This window comes from Panthera tigris, chromosome D2, assembly GCF_018350195.1.
Source record: "Panthera tigris isolate Pti1 chromosome D2, P.tigris_Pti1_mat1.1, whole genome shotgun sequence".
In the NCBI taxonomy this organism is placed as follows: Eukaryota; Metazoa; Chordata; class Mammalia; order Carnivora; family Felidae; genus Panthera; species Panthera tigris.
The window spans coordinates 78702076-78717777 of NC_056670.1; positions in this window are offsets into that span (position 1 = coordinate 78702076).

Below are 15702 nucleotides of genomic sequence, written 5' to 3' on the forward strand. Positions count from 1 at the left end.
CTGAGATTTTCTTTAAGGGGCATCTGGGTGGCTCGGTGGGTTGAGCGTCCAACTCAATCTTGACTCAGGTCATGATTTGGTTGTTTGTGAGATCAAAACAAAATTTTTTTTTTTCTTTGAATCCCTGGAGGGACACAACAACAGAATGGATATGAGAAAGGAATGAGCCAGTTAACGTAAGGACAGTGCAATAGAAATTATCCAATGACAGGGAGAAAAAAGATTGGAAAAAAAAAACAACAGTCTCAGAGTCCTTTGGGGCAATATCAAAAGGCCTAGTATTCATGTCATTGGAGACCCAGAAAGAGTGTGATATTAAAAAATAAGAAGAAGAAGAAAGAATGTTTTTAAATTCTCAAATTTGGTAAAAGACACAAATTCACAGATTCAAGAAACTCAGCAAAACTCAGGCAAAATAAGCTTAAAGAAAACCACATTAAGATACATTATAGTTAAAACTGCTGAAACCAGGGGAGCCTGGGGGGGCTCAGTCGGTTAAGCGTCTGACCTCAGCTCAGGTCATGATCTCATGGTTTGTGAGTTCGAGCCCCGCATCGGGCTCTGTGCTGGCAGCCTGGAGGCTGCTTCAGATTCTGTGTCTCCCTTTCTCTCCCTCTCCCCCTCTCTCACTCTGTCTCTCAAGGATAAATAAATGTTAAGAAAAAAAAAAAGATTAAAAAAACAACTGCTGAAAACCAAAGATAAATTCCTGAAAGCAGTCAGCAAAAAATGGTGGTTACACAGGGAAGAATGATAACTCGAATGACTGCAGATTTCTTAGCAGAAACCATGGCGACCAGAGGACAGCTGGAAATTATTTTTAAAGTTGCTCAAAGGCAAGAACTATCAAGCCAGAAACCCATATGTAGCAACAATATTATTTAGGGTTGAAAGAGAAGGCATAAAACCACGAGAATTTATCACTAGTAGTATGTAAATCACAAAATAAAGAAACTGAAAAAGTAAGAACACTATAAAATTAGTTTACAAAGGGTTGGTGATAACCTCGAAAAGTTCCTATGACCTAATGCTCAAAAAAATCATGATACAGAATTAAATAGATATGATTGCAGTTATGTCCAACAGCATGATGGCAATATGCTTCTTCACAGACAATGGAATAGATGCAAGGACAATAAAGCGTTATTAGTGGCTTCTTTTGGTGAAAGAACTCTTGGTAATTTCTTTTTTCCTTAACGTTTATTTATTATTGAGAGACAGAGACAGACAGAACGTGAGTGGGGGAGGGGCAGAGAGAGGAGGAGACACAGAATCCGAAGCGGGCCCCGGGCTCCGAGCCATCAGCACAGAGCCCGACGCGGGGCTCGAACCCACAGACCGCGGGATCATGACCTGAGCCGAAGTCGGACGCTCAACCGACTGAGCCCCCCAAACTCTTGGTAATTTTGCTCTTCGTTTATTATGTTTTTTATTTTCCACAATTTCAGTGGATGATCAACTATTTTTACGATGTTAAAAGAATTCCTTCTAGAGCACTGGTTAGTTTGAAAAAGGTAGTCGGTGTCTTGGTTTCATTATAAGAAAAATCCCATGTTTATCGGTGATGGTTTCTTTTTAGACAGAAGGGATGGGAGAGAGTGCCTACTGGATAAAGAACATGGAAAACCAAATGCCGTTCATGTTCATGGGGTTCCAGTTGTTCAAAGTAACTGAGATCAAAACAAACAAACAAACAAACAAACAAGCGGAAACCTAGAGTTCGAAATCACTGAACATTAGAGTTTTAGCCTGCCTAAAAAGTTCTTGATTCTGTTTACATGGACAAAGAAGTCTTTATGGAAAACACTCTCCAAGACGCTAACAGTAATCACTGCTCCACAACTGATAACATCATCAACTGCAAGGAACAAAAAAGCCCAAGCACAACAAAACAAAACACCCAGAAGAACAGAAACCCGCTGGCCAGCGGAAGCCCTAACGGATGCGAAAGCTTCAGAGAGGCTGTGCACAAAACCAGCGCAGCTCATCGGTCTCAAGGGACAACCGGACGAAAACAGCCTGCAGAAATGCGTGAGCTCAGCCTCCAGACGGTGGACACAGCGAGAGGCTCGGAGGCAAACCGAGCAAATTCAGGGGCCCTGCAGGGTGGTCACGGGGGCGGCCCCGGGCGCCCATCATCGGCCTGAGTCAAGAAGAGAAAGGCAGGCATTTGGGAAGGGAGGAAGAATCCTGACTTCTGCCTCTTCCAGGAACAGAGAGGAGAAACGGAGGCCTTCTGCCAAACCGGACCCTTTGGGCCTCTTCCCTTTAAATGAGGATCTCTCGCCTCTTCGACGATTTCCCAACCTCGTCGGTGGTGGGGCTTCCATGTCTCCATCGCGGGGTTGTCCAGGGCACGGTCGCACGGTCTGCGGTCCCCCTGGGCTGTAGCCCCTGGAGCCCAGAAGCACCCACCACCCCGGCGGTGCTGACGACCGAGAACGTCCCCAGGCGTGGCCAGACATCCCCTGGGGAGAAAACGCAACTGCGCTTAAGAACACTTCAGAAGGGGCGCCTGGGTGGCTCAGTCGGTTGAGCGTCCGACTTCGGCTCAAGCCACGATCTCGTGGTCCGTGAGTTCGAGCCCTGCGTCGGGCTCTGTGCTGACAGCTCAGAGCCTGGAGCCTGTTTCAGCTTCTGTGTCTCCCTCTCCCTGACCCTCCCCCATTCATGCTCTGTCTCTCTCTGTCTCAAAAATAAACAAACGTTAAAAAAAAAAAAAAAAAACGAACGCTTCAGAAACTTCATGGGCAGTGATCTCTGAAGAGCGGGCAGTGGGTCCGGTTGTCTTCACTGGAATGGTCCCGGAGACCGGCAGGGCTCGGGGGAAACAAGGGCAGAAATATGTCAGGTTCAAGATTTGTTTTTCTAACTTGAAAGGGGTAAAAATGTTGCCCGCAAGTGATTGTCTTCCCCGTGGTAGTTTTACTGCTATTCCACCGGAGCGTGTGGCATACTTGTCCCCCCACGCACACCACGGTGGTCACGCGCTGTGTTTGCAAGGCCCCTCGCGGGGAAGTGGCCGGCCTGGTGGCCAGAGATAAGTACCGGACTTTGCAGTTTATAAACCGTACTTTGCCTCGCTGGGTCTCACGATATTTCTGAGAGTTGAGGTTAATCTCCCCGAAGATATGGAGGCTCAGGGAAGGGAGAGAATTTTCCAAGGGGGTGGGTCTGGGGGCGGGCGGGGGGCCTTCTCTCTGGAATGCCCCCCAGCTCTGGCAAAAGGGAAAAAAGAGATCCATTTTGTACCCCCCACTCCCCCGACCCGTGCGATAATGAAGTCAGGCCCACGGAACTCGGGCTGGAATCACTGGTGCAAAGTTGTGGGGAAGCAAGATAGTCACACGATGACGATGTGTCGTCACACGGAAGAAACTGCAAAGAGAAAGACGTGCCTCCTGTCACTGTTGCTCCCTTGACGGAGTGACGGGATCACCAGCAGGGGTTCAGCCTGCCGCTGTGGTCCTGCTGGAGCCTGCAAAGTCCCCGCCCTCAGCCTAGGACACAGCACTTCCCCCCAAAGAACCCAATGAAGCTCCAACGAAGCCTCCAGAACCTCCCTCCTAATTCAGAGGAGACATGGGGGCTAGAAGAACATACAAAAGCTAGGGGGTGCCTGGGTGGCTCAGTTGCTTAAGCGACTGACTCTTGGCTTTGGCTCAGGTCGTGATCTCACGGCTTTGTGGGTTCGAGCCCCGAGTCGGGACCAGCGCTGACAGTGCAGAGCCTGCTTGGGATTCTCTGTCTCCCTCTCTCTCTCTGCCCCTCCCCTGCTTGCTTGCTGTCTCTCTCTCTCTCTCAAAATAAATGAATAAGCTTAAAGAAAGAAAGAAAGAACATACAGAAACCACAAGGACATGATAAGACCAATTGAAAATGTGGGGCATTCTATAAGACAACTGGTCTGCATTTTTCAAAAAACTAATGTTGCGGAAAAGCAAAAAAAAAAAAAAAAAAAAGTAGAGTAATCATCCTAAATTAAAAAGAATTTGACGGGCGCCTGGGTGGCTCAGTCGGTTAAGCGTCCGACCTCGGCTCAGGTCATGATCTCACGGTTCATGGATTTGAGCCCCGCATCGGGGTCTGTACTGACAGCTCAGAGCCTGGAGCCTGCTTCCGATTCTGTGTCTCCCTCTCTCTCTGTCCCTCCCCCATTCATGCTCTGTCTCTCTCTGTCTCAAAAATAAATAAACGTTAAAAAAAAATTAAAAAAAAAGAAAAACTAAAAAATAGCTGTGAAACACACTCTTGGCATAGTTGAAGAAATACGGACTAGGACTGAATATTATATAGTTAAAATGATTAGTTTTAACGTAATAAAATATTGGTTGATACAAGAAAGTGTCTTGTTCTCAAGAGATACGTATGGAAGAATTAGAATTTAGGTGTGGAATGTCATAAAAGTCAGAACTTGCTTCCAGATGATACGTGTGTGTGTGTGTGTGCATAACATATCTACAGTAAGATAACAGATGTAGATATGGTCATAGAGAGAGAGAAATCAAATATGGCAAAATGTTAAAATGAATCTAGGTGAAATGTGCATTCTGTAAATTTGACAAATTTTATTAAAGACTGAGGGTTCCAGTTCCCATAGCAATTCATTAACATACCCATTCAGGTATGACGGGAGCACCTGCTGTATACAGTCCAGTGACCTCGTGCCCAGCTGACCTGCAGAAGCCTACCACCCACAGACAGGAGGGAAGAAGATGTGGCCAGTGGAACCAAATTAAGCCCCAAATCTGATGCTTTCCCCCCTGCTTCACACCTAAGGCTTTAGCAGCAAGAGATTTGGGGGTCCCGTCCACTGGCTACTTTTCTTAATTCAGGGTAACCTCTACCAGGTAAAAGCTATCTCACTTTAAAAAAAAAAAAATCCAAGAAGTCAGGCCTGAATGCTTGCCTAGTTCTTTGGCAAGTTTCCAGAGCTCATTAAAGAGTGGGGATTGTTAGAAAGAATCTCACACACTTATAATTTGTTTCCAGTGAATCAAAGATCATCGTTGCCAGCGTTTGTTAAACCTGCAGGACACGTCGGCATTTTGATCGCTAATTAGCGTACCGAGAGAAATAGTGGCATCGGCAACGATCTCACATCCTAGAGTGAATTTACTTGAAATGCACGAATTTAAAACACACTCTAATGCGTGAACGTCCTCCTGGAAATCCCACGCCGGTGCCAAAACATTTGCAAATTGTACGCATCCAATGAAATTGGCATCTCCCAAATCTCTCTCTTGCGTGCAACACTTCCGGCTCCCGTGCGACACTGCGCTTCCCCACCCGCCACACCTGCCACAGTGTTTCCATCTTCTGTGTACCCGTCAGGTCCTCCTCTGGATGATAAGAGTCGCCCGTTCATGCATCCATGTATTCATTCGGCCATTCACCAAATATTTACTGACAACGCGCTAAGTGTCAAGGCTCGATTCTGGGAACCAGATATGCGGTGTTGAACAAAACTCGTGGAGCTTAGAGACACAGCCGTAAGGAGTTGCCATAACGTAGTACGGTCAAAAGTAGTCTCCAAGGTTTACGCACTAGGCAAAAACGCCCCCGATCACACGTATGTGCTTATAATGCTTTGAAAGCAGTTCTCTCTGCTCGTTCTCACTGTTGCTAAGAATGGACCCAGACGCCACCGTCTCGGAGAAGCTCTCCTTGTGCTGGACGCCCCTTGATGGGCCCCCAATGACCTCAGCGTGCCTCTGTCGTCCACCGACCAGGGTTTGTTGGAATCATCCATTCGCAAGTATGTCCCTCTCCCTCAACCTGGAATGCTGTGACAGACACGACCAGTGGCCTCCCCAACACCCATTCTCCCCTCCTACTGAACTTAGAGAACATCATCTTTGTACAGGGCGGTAAAACTACGCGCCCTCCTAGAGTCTCTTGCAATTAGCTGCCCTGCCACACGGTCTGGCTCACTACAAAGCCTTCTTGAGGGAGATAGACTCAGCTGGCCTGGCTCCCTTTTGTTGTGGCCCTTTACTCTTTGCCCTTGTGTGTGCGCGTGTGTGTGTGTGTGTGTGCACACACGCGCACGCTCACATAAGTGTGCACGAGGGCCTGGAACATGATGTGATGTCTGGAGATACAGCAACCAAATAGCAACCATGAGGACTGCAGCCTCATGGACTAAAACCACAAGACGTAGCAAAAAGGACAAGAGTGGAGCCCCCCGGGGCTTCTGAGTTGCTACCAGCCCGGGACTGCGGGGCTCCAGACTTATTGTCATGTGAGGGAATTTCCTTGACTTCCTTAAGTCATCGCTGTTCAGGTTTCCTGAGTCCCAGCCAAGTGTATCCTAAGTAATAGAGCCTCTCAGGGAAAGGACCAGCTTACTCAGATGAAGTACAGGGCACCTAATAAGAAGCCAGCAAAGGCTCAATGTGTGGAGGGCAGGCCTCACCAACCTCTGCCGCCTTTCTCATCATCAGCACTCGGTTTCCAGGCTCGGCCACGCTCCACATGCAGTGTCTTCCACGCCCCATGCTCTGGCTCACCCCCGGGCCTTTGCACATGTTGCTGCCTGAACAAGAAGCACTGTCTCTCCTCTTTCCTTATCTCCCTTGTGGCTCCCTTGAGGCTCCTTCTCTGGCAGCCCCCATGCCCCACCCTCCAATGATACTAGACCCGCATAATGCCCCCTGTGCCTCAGTGTCCTCCTCTATAAAATGGGCATGCTAACAGCATCCGCCTCGAAGAGTTGTGAGAAATGAACCAGCAGATTCTAGCAAACCGTCGGAAGAACAAACACTCACACAGCTGGGCAGCACTCTAACTCTGTACACACAGGAATTCCTTCACTCTTCCCTGTGACCCCACAAGTACTAAGGTCATCCTCACTTTATAGATGAGGAAATTGAGGCACAGAGAGGTGAAGCACCTTGCCCAAGGTAACACAGTCTTTGAATCTTCTCAGACATCAGAAAACAGACTTCTGTTTTCTGCTGACTTCTTTCCAGATTCCTGGCCCCCAGAATCCGGGAGCACAAAAAAGTAGTTGCTTAATGCCACTAAGTGTGGGGTGTTTTGTTACATAACAGCAACTAGGATATGGGGCTGCCCCAGCGAGTGCCTGGGAAGCCACCAGTGGTCCTCAGTGGAGCAGGGGACACTCCTCCAGGCAGCCTGCAGCTGGGCCCTCTGCTGGACAGGAGGCTGGGCCAGAGAATCCTCAAGAAGCCAGCGGGCTTGAAGCCAGATGGCATCTTAAGGTCCTTGTCTGAGAAAGAGAGTTGTCACGGGCAATGGGGACGGGGCCGGCAGTGCCAGGACAGGCGATGACTCAGCATACAAGCTGGACTGGAACAGCCACGGTGAGGGGTCTGAGAAGCCAACGGGCTGGGGCACCAGCAGACCGTCTCCCGGAGCGAACGAGGTTGACTCAGCCTTACGGAGCTGGGGGCTCCCTGGTTGGCCCCTTTGGTGGCTTTGTGGGCTAGAGCCTCCGGGGTCCCTGCCAAGGGAGAAATTATAGAAGAGCGGCTGCACCTGAGCAGAGAGCAGGCAAACTGAGGACCAAGCAGGCAATAGGTATGGGAGGAGGAAAGCGGGGAGGCCACCCTGGAGGAAGCCTCATTTGCCCCTACACTAGCTCTTTCACTACCCTTTAGATCCTGGGCGGAAGCAGGTGCTCCAGCCAAAGTCACAGGCACTGCTCCTCTCCTCCCCGTCTCTACTCCTGCAGGGAGATGTTCCTCTGCCTTCTACGAGTCTTGTCTTAAAATGACGACCTCCGAGTGACCAGCCACCCAGAGCTCCTGCTTTGACGACAGCCCGGAGAGGCAAGCAGCCCTCCCCGGGGGCGAGGCTACACCCCCTATAGAGACAGCCTGCCCCCAGCCAGACCTCCCTCACTTCCAGATGCCCTACCCATAACCCCCAGCAAGGGGCAGAGCGCCAGAAACACACATTCCCAACTGCTGGGACCGGCCTCCCTGCAGCCGGGGCCTCCTGGGTCGGCCTCGAGCTCCCGCGAAAGTGGCCTTGACATGCGTGTCCTGCACAGGCACACGATCCGCCGCCCCGTCCGTGGCTCTTTCCCGGGAACCCCCCGTTCCCCTCTCCGGCGTAGCTACTGCCCCGGCCCCCGCTCACCCCCATAGACAAAACACACCTAAAGGCCTGCTCGCCACTGACCACCTCGATGCCTCTGTTAACTTTCCTGGGAAAACCCACGCCCAGTGTCACCCGGGGGGTCCTGGGAGGGAACCCCAGGCTCTTCCCCCGAAGCCCCCGGCTTGCCTCCCAGACCTGCTCTCGGTGTGCCGATCAGAGGCCTTGAGTCTGCTGTCGGCTGAGCTAGAGGCAGAGGTGCTGTCCGCAGAATAAAAACAAACCGGGTGGCGAGGCTTCCAGCAGCCCCCTGGCTCCAGCTTTAGTTTATCTTGGGCCCGAGACATTCCAAAGGCACGCAGTCCTCTCCGGGCCAGGGAGCGGCCTGGAGGGGCGGCCGGGCGAGCACACTCGCACTTCTCGCCGGCACCCGCACGGGATTCCCGGTGCTCGCTCGGGCCGCCCAACGCGGCCCCAAAGCGGCCCGGCCCTCCGCTGCCATCGGACTCTCCAAGGGCACAGGCGCCCGAAAGATAACCAGCCCCTCAGACCTCCAGTTGGGGGGGGGGGGAGCTGGGATCCAAAAATTCAAAACACGCCTGAAAGCCGCATGTGCTTTTGATTTCCCTGTTACCGTAAAAGCAGGGGGGGAAAAAAGACAGCTGAAGACTGGCTCCCACAAGTCACTAAAAGAAAGCTCCCCAGAATAATTCACAATGGCATTTCCCGGCGTTAATTTTAATCGGATGGTTTCATGTCTGATTATCACTCTCCTTCGCGGCTGTAGAGAATGAGCGGCCCAGGAAGTCGCCAGCGCTTGGTAATGACCTAATAAAACTTTCATCCCCGTAGCCGCAGATCCGAGTGTAGACGGGTGGGGGGGACTTACCCACACTGGATTTGCCATAACGTCCTGGTTTGTGGCCCAGGCTCCAGTGTCCAGCCACATCCGTGAGGACAACTTGACCGCAGGCAACCTCCGCACTGAGTGTGGACCACTGAGCCTCCCTGGTTGTTAGGGGCTGAATGTGGCCCACCCAACCCGGGTCGAAGCTCTACCCCTCGGGGTGATGGCGTTAGGACCTGCGGCCTTGGAAGGTAAGTGGGTTTGATGAGGTCAAGGTGGAGCCTCCGCGAATGGGATCCGTGCCCTTGTAAGAATCACGAGTGTGCTGTTCCCTCCCTGCCCCCTGCCTCGCTCGCATGGACGCAAGGAGAGCTTGGCCGTCGGCGGCCCAGAAGAGGGCCCTCGCCAGAAGCTGACTGTGCTGGCGCCCCGACGGCAGGCTCAGCCTCCAACTCTGTGCCAAGTCAATTTCGGTTGTTTATGGGCCGCCCAGTGGGCGGTACCTCGTTGGAGCAGCCCACACAGACTAAGGCACCAGGCAGGGGGGGCCCCAAAAACGTAAGGAAGGGACTGGCCGCCAGCGGGAGGGTGCGGCGACAAGAGAGGGCCTCGGATGTCTATTTGCTACGTAATGAAGGAGAAAGGGAGGCGAGAGGAACTTTGGGGGAAATGACTCCTTGAGCAGCCCCAAACTAATGGAACTTCCATTCCCGGAAGTCTGTGTGTAGATGTGCATGTTCACGGACACGTGTGTCCTCGGTACCGTGCGGTTAGGAATTAACCTTGGCAGAAGAGAGGTCTGGCCTTTGTCCTCGGCTCCTGGGAGATGACCTCCAAACCCTTGGAATGTCCTGCCTGGTAAGAGTCGTCTGTTTGCCTGGAGGCCCCGGGCCACACAGCAGATCACCTAACACTGTGCTTTATGGTGGATGCTTTCTTTGGGCCATGGGTGATCAGCTCGACCTCCAGAGAGGCTACCGACTGAGGTCGGCCCTGAGCACCCAAGCCGGTCTACACGAAACAGATCCAATAAAAACACTGGGCACCAAGGCTCAGGAGCGCTTCTCCCGTCAGCAAAATTTTATGTGTGTGTTATGCACGTTGCTGCCGGGGAAAGTCCACGACTCTCGCTGGGAGAGAACGTCTAGATGCATCGTGCTTCGAAGTGCCTGGGCTCTGCCCCACACACCTCCTCCCTTGGCTGTTTGTTTTAATTTTTTTTTTTGATGTTTATTTATTGGGGGGGGGAGGGGCAGAGAGCGAGGGAGACACAGAATCCGAAGCAGGCTCCCGGCTCCGAGCTGTCAGCACAGAGCCCGACGCGGGGCTGGAACTCACGAACCGCGAGATCGTGACCCGAGCCGAAGTCGGACGCTCATCCGACTGAGCCACCCAGGTACCCCTTGTTGCCCTGTTTTTTAAAAGCCACTCAAGGGGCGCTTGGATGGCTCAGTCGGTTGAGCGTCCGACTTCGGCTCGGGTCACGATCTCGCGGTTCGTGAGTTCCAGCCCCGCGTCGGGCTCTGTGCTGACAGCTCGGAGCCGGGAGCCTGCTTCGGATTCTGTGTCTCCCTCGCTCTCTTCCCCTCCCCTGCTCATGCTCTGTCTCTCTCTGTCTCTCAATAATAAATAAACATTTACAAAATTAAAAAATAAATAAATAAATAATAATAAAAATAAAAAACAGGGCAACAAGGTATGGATTAGAGCATGTGAGTCTTAGAAAAGGATTGTGTCAGCTACCTCTTAGGCAGAGATGTGGCCAGTGTGAAACCAGTCATCTTTGTCCAGGGCTTTGGCCAGACTCAGTGCATGGTTATGCAGGTACAAAGTCAGGAGGCCAAGCATTCCCTTGTGGGGGGCAGGGGGTGGTATCCCACTACTCTTGGGCACCCCTCCGGAGGGCTCTCAGCCCACTGCTCTCTCCACTTTTGCTGCAGCAACCAGCTCTGAGCAGGCTTTAAGCTGACCTCAGAGCCCTCGCCCTCAACTTGCTAGTTGAGGGATACCCATGGGATACCCTTGACCAATGGGGTCAGGAGCTAGCGGACTATTTCCCACTTCGTTCCTTGGGCGTGTAGTTCTAAGACACATTTCATAGCATGCTCAGAGAGTCTGCGGGATCGGGCACCTCGCTGCCTTTTGCAGTGCCCGACTCAATAATGCAACGTTGTGCAGACTCCCTATCCTCCCGGGTACTCCCCTGACCCCCACCCTGCTCCTTGAGATCTCATTCCCCACAATGCTAAGACAGTGTCTGCTTAAATTTGCTTCTCCCTGAATGCAAGACTCTGGGCGCCCAGTGGGCCAATTTGCAAGGAACGCGAGGGCCTCTGGGGAAGGAGGGTTCAGAACGCCGACGCCTGTACCCAGAGCTCCAGTGCACCAAGCGTGGGAAATGCGGGGTCAACTAAGAAATGCCAACGTAGAGTGATTTATAGGAAACCACTCCGATGACCAAATACATATTTCTCAGATACATTTGGCCTTCGTGCATGGTTCCTGAAAACCTTTCAGAGCCATAAAGTTGAAATCGGTGATTTGTTATTACTGAAGGTGACTGCCCGAGGGTGGAGTGGTTAAAGAAAGGCCAGTCTTATGATTCTAGGGTTAGAATGGTCAATGCCCCCCATCTCCGGGGAGGGGAGAAGGGAGAGGGACTGGAGGCTGAATCGGCCAGGAGCCCACGGCTTAGCCAATCATGACTACGTAGTGAAGCCGCCATCGAAACCCAAGAGGGCAGCTTTGGCCATTTGACTTGGGAGCGTTTCCATGTTTGGGGAGCCAGTATGTTTCCCCATGCCGCCCAGCCAGGCCCAGAACTTCACAAGAACAGAATCTCCCTTGTTCCGGACCTCACCCAATATACTTCTTCATCTGGTTAGTGATTCATACCCTCTGTTATGTCCTCTCATAAACTGATCAGCGGAAGCCTTTCCCCGAGTTCCGCATGCCATTCTAGCAAATCAATCTACCGTAAGGAGAGGAGCATTGGAGCCTCCAATCCGTACGGGTTGGTCAGGAGCACAGGTGCCAGCCTGAGGCTTGCGCCCGGTATCTGAAGTGAAGGATGGGAAGTCTTAGAGGAACGAGCCCCTTAGCCCATGGACTCTGATGCTATACCTCCAGGTGGACAGTATGAAAATCGAGTTGAATTCTTGGACACCTGCTGGTGTCTGAGAAGGGCTTGGTGTTGGCCTCGGGTCTGAGAATGGAAAAGAGCTGGTGTCTGGGGCGCCTGGGTGACTGAGTCAGTTGAGCGTCTGACTCTTGATTTCGGCTCAGGTCACAATCTCACGGTTCGTGGGTTCGAGACCCACACTGGGCTCTGGGCTCATGGTGTGCAGCCTGCTTGGGATTCTCTCTCTCCCTCTCTCTCTGCCCCTCCCCTGCTCTTGCTCAAAAAAAATGAAAAGAAAAGAGAAGAAAAGAAAGAGTTGGTGTCAGTGAAAATGCTTTTGTAGTATGACAGGTAGTGAAATATACCAAGGGTCCCTACAGGGAGAGGCCTGGCTGGGGGCGCACAAGGCAGAAGCCGACCCTGGGAGGGTTGGTTCTCTAAAGCGTCGTGAGCTGTAAAATAGGACTCCTACAGCGCAACTCTGAAATGTCGTGTGCCTGTGTCCACTGGAGCTGGGACCTATGGCAGAGACAGGAAGATCTCAGGACCAGACCCCCCTGGGAGTGTGTATTAGGGATAATCACTGACTGAGGAGGTGGAAATTAGCCCTCACCTCACATACAGCCTTGCGACCAGGCACGGGGCCCCACTGTGGCCTGGACAGGGAGTGGGCAGTGAGGACATCACGAGGAGGGACAAGCAGGGCCAGTCTCCAACAGCAACACGACGTGCAGTCAATGGCAGTGGCCCTGCGCTGACCGCCTAATGTCCAGGTCCCCTGTCTAGTGTTCACCCAGAACCGGTTGCCTTTGGATTAAACAAATCCCAGGTGTTCTGATCCTGCAAGGGGAGGGGATAATTCAACATGGACGAGGGAAGCAAAAATAAGAAAAAAACAAGAGAGACAGAGACAAACCATAAGAGACTCCTAAACGCAGAGAACAAACCGAGGGGTGCTGGAGGACAGAGGTGGGTGGGGGGATGGGCTAGCTGGGGGATGGGCGTTGAGGAGGACACTCGTCGGGATGAACACTGGGTGGCGTATAGAAGTGAGGAATCCCTAAATTCTGTTCCTGAAATCAGCATCTCACTATATGTTATCTAACTTGGATTGGAATTAAAAAAATAAAAATCAGGGGCGCCTGGGTGGCTCAGTCGGTTGAGCATCTGACTTCAGCTGAGGTCATGATCTCGCGGCCTGTGAGTTCGAGCCCCACGTTGGGCTCTGTGCTGACAGCTCGGAGCCTGGAGCCTGCTTCAGACTCTGTGTCTCCCTCTCCCTCTGCCCCTCCCCTGCTCACGCTCTGACTCTCTCCGTCTTTTAATAATAACTGAACGTTAAAAAAAAAATTTTTTAATAATAAAAAAATAAAAATAAAAATAAATAAAGAATTCAACACGGACGAGCCGTGAGAGACATCAAGAAGAAAGCCAAAAAGTGATGTCACCATATTTGGACTTGAAGAAACAAAGAAGGACGCCGACCGAAATCTGGGCAGCAGCTGCGTGGTGGGCAGACGGCCTAGCAGCCGGCCAGTTCTGTGTTCTCCTGCCAGGCCGTGGGGTCTGTGCTCACCTGCCTTCCTTACTCACTCTGCGACCAGTCCCGGGGCCGTCAGGGACGGCCCTCTCGAGGCCAAGCGTCAGGACGCCTTGGGCTGCAAAACAGAAACCCGCCCCCCAACTCAAACTGGCTTAAATAACAATGATGCGGCATCTTACAAAATTGAGCCCCACTCCTGCCTGTGCCGCCCCCCTCTCTTCCCCACCCCCAGGCAGGCCTTGCGAGGCCACTACCCCCTTGACAAGTGCACGGGAGGAAGAGGCCGCCTTCTTCCCTGGAGGCTCCTTGAGAGAGAAAACAAACCTTTCTTCCCAGAAACCTCCCCCGGGAACCCCCTCGTGTCTTCCTGCCGCAAACCCAGGCACAGGCAGGGACGCTGGGCGACATGACCAGGCCTGTGTAGGGGAATTGGGGCTGTCTGGGGTCAGGGCACATCACCTTCACTTCACTCATGTGGGAGCAGGGGATGGGGGTAACACCTGAGCACGGGTAAGGTTCTGTTAGCGAAAGAGAAGGGAGAAACGTCCCGGCAGATAACCTTCAGTGCCCACTGCACCTGCTGAGACAGGAGTCAAGGGCGCGGTGTGAGTGTCCTAGACTCGCGGTAACAAAATACCGCAAACTGGGGGCTTAAAACAAGAGAAATATAGTCTCTCGGGGTTCTGGGAGCCAGAAGTCCAAAAATCACAGGGTCAGCTGGGCCGTGCTCCCCGCTGGAGGTTCCAGAAGAGGATCCTCCCTTGCCTCTTCCAGCCTCGGGTGATGGGTGGCCATCCTTGGGGTCCCTTGGCTTGTAGATGAATCATTCCAGTCTCTGCCTCTGTCTCCGCTGAGCCTTCTCCCCCGCGGGTCCGTGTCCCTGCTCCAAACATGCCCCCTCTTCGAAGGATACCCATCAGCCCGGATTCAGGACCCACCCTAATCCAGTTTGACCTCATCTTGACTTGATTACACATGCAAAGCCCCTACTTTCAAATAAAGTCACATTCGCAGTTTTGGGAGGATCCCTATTCAACCCACTACAAACCCCAAGTGAAAGAAGGGGTCCTCTGAACCCCGTGCCCAGAGCCGGCCTGGTTTCTAGTCGGGGCTGTCATGTGGAAAGTAAAAAGCGGGCCTGGTTCTTCGGTCTCCTGGGCAGGCCTGCCCGAGGGACACAGCGCGTGGGCGCCTGCCCCCACCCGCGTGAAGGGTGAGGAGCGCAGGGCCCGTTCTCCTCCCTCCCTGCTTCCGGATTTGCTGAGCACCGCCTGCTGCTGGAACCCGACGCGGCGCGCGAGGCTGGCCACTGTGCATCCTGTCCCCTCGGTGGCGGGTGGGCGTGGCGTCACATTCCTCCCGACTCCGGTGCCCGGCCTTCACCTGCTGTCCGGCTGCCGTCAGGTGAGTCCTCGCTCCCTGGAATTGGAGGAAGCGGCAGAAGCCCTCTCGAGGCCAAGCGGTAAGGCGGGCACGGTCGAGGTAGAAAGCTCTCGGTCGTTCCATTCTACAGATGTTTTCCCGTCTCTGCCCGGGTTCCAGATCTATTAACTAGTTACTCCGCTTTGCTCCCTCCGTCTCTTTGTCTCCGAAGGAAGGGGCCTGTACAACAGGATACGGGGCGGGTAAGCGGCCTGCCGTCAGGCCTAACGCTCAGTCCTTGGCGCTCAGTCCTGTTCATGGTGAGTAGTAAGGCTGTTGCACGGGGCGGGAACCGACAAGGCAGCCAGAGCTCACACGGGTTTGACATAAAAGCATGGCCTGTCTCGGGGAGAGCTACGTTCTGAATGAACAAGGACTTGAACTGGTGCCATTTCCAGCGGTCAGGGGGGCTCGAGCAGAGGCAGCAGCCCCCTGGCTGGTACCAGGAGACTGAGGGGCTAGGCCCAAACGGAGCCCCGAAGGGCGGGAACTCCCAGTCTGGGCTCCAGGGGCCATCACAGCTCAGCACAGAGAGCCCAGGGCTCAACGGCATATGTCACTTGAAGCCCCGCCTCTGACGGGGTGAGACTGCTGGGACAACCCTTCCCTGGCCAGAAAGGCCCGGACACTGAGGGGAGAGCCCAGGGCCAGCTTCAACAGCTCCGGCAGGGAGATAAGGGATCCCCTCACCCCACCCCATGC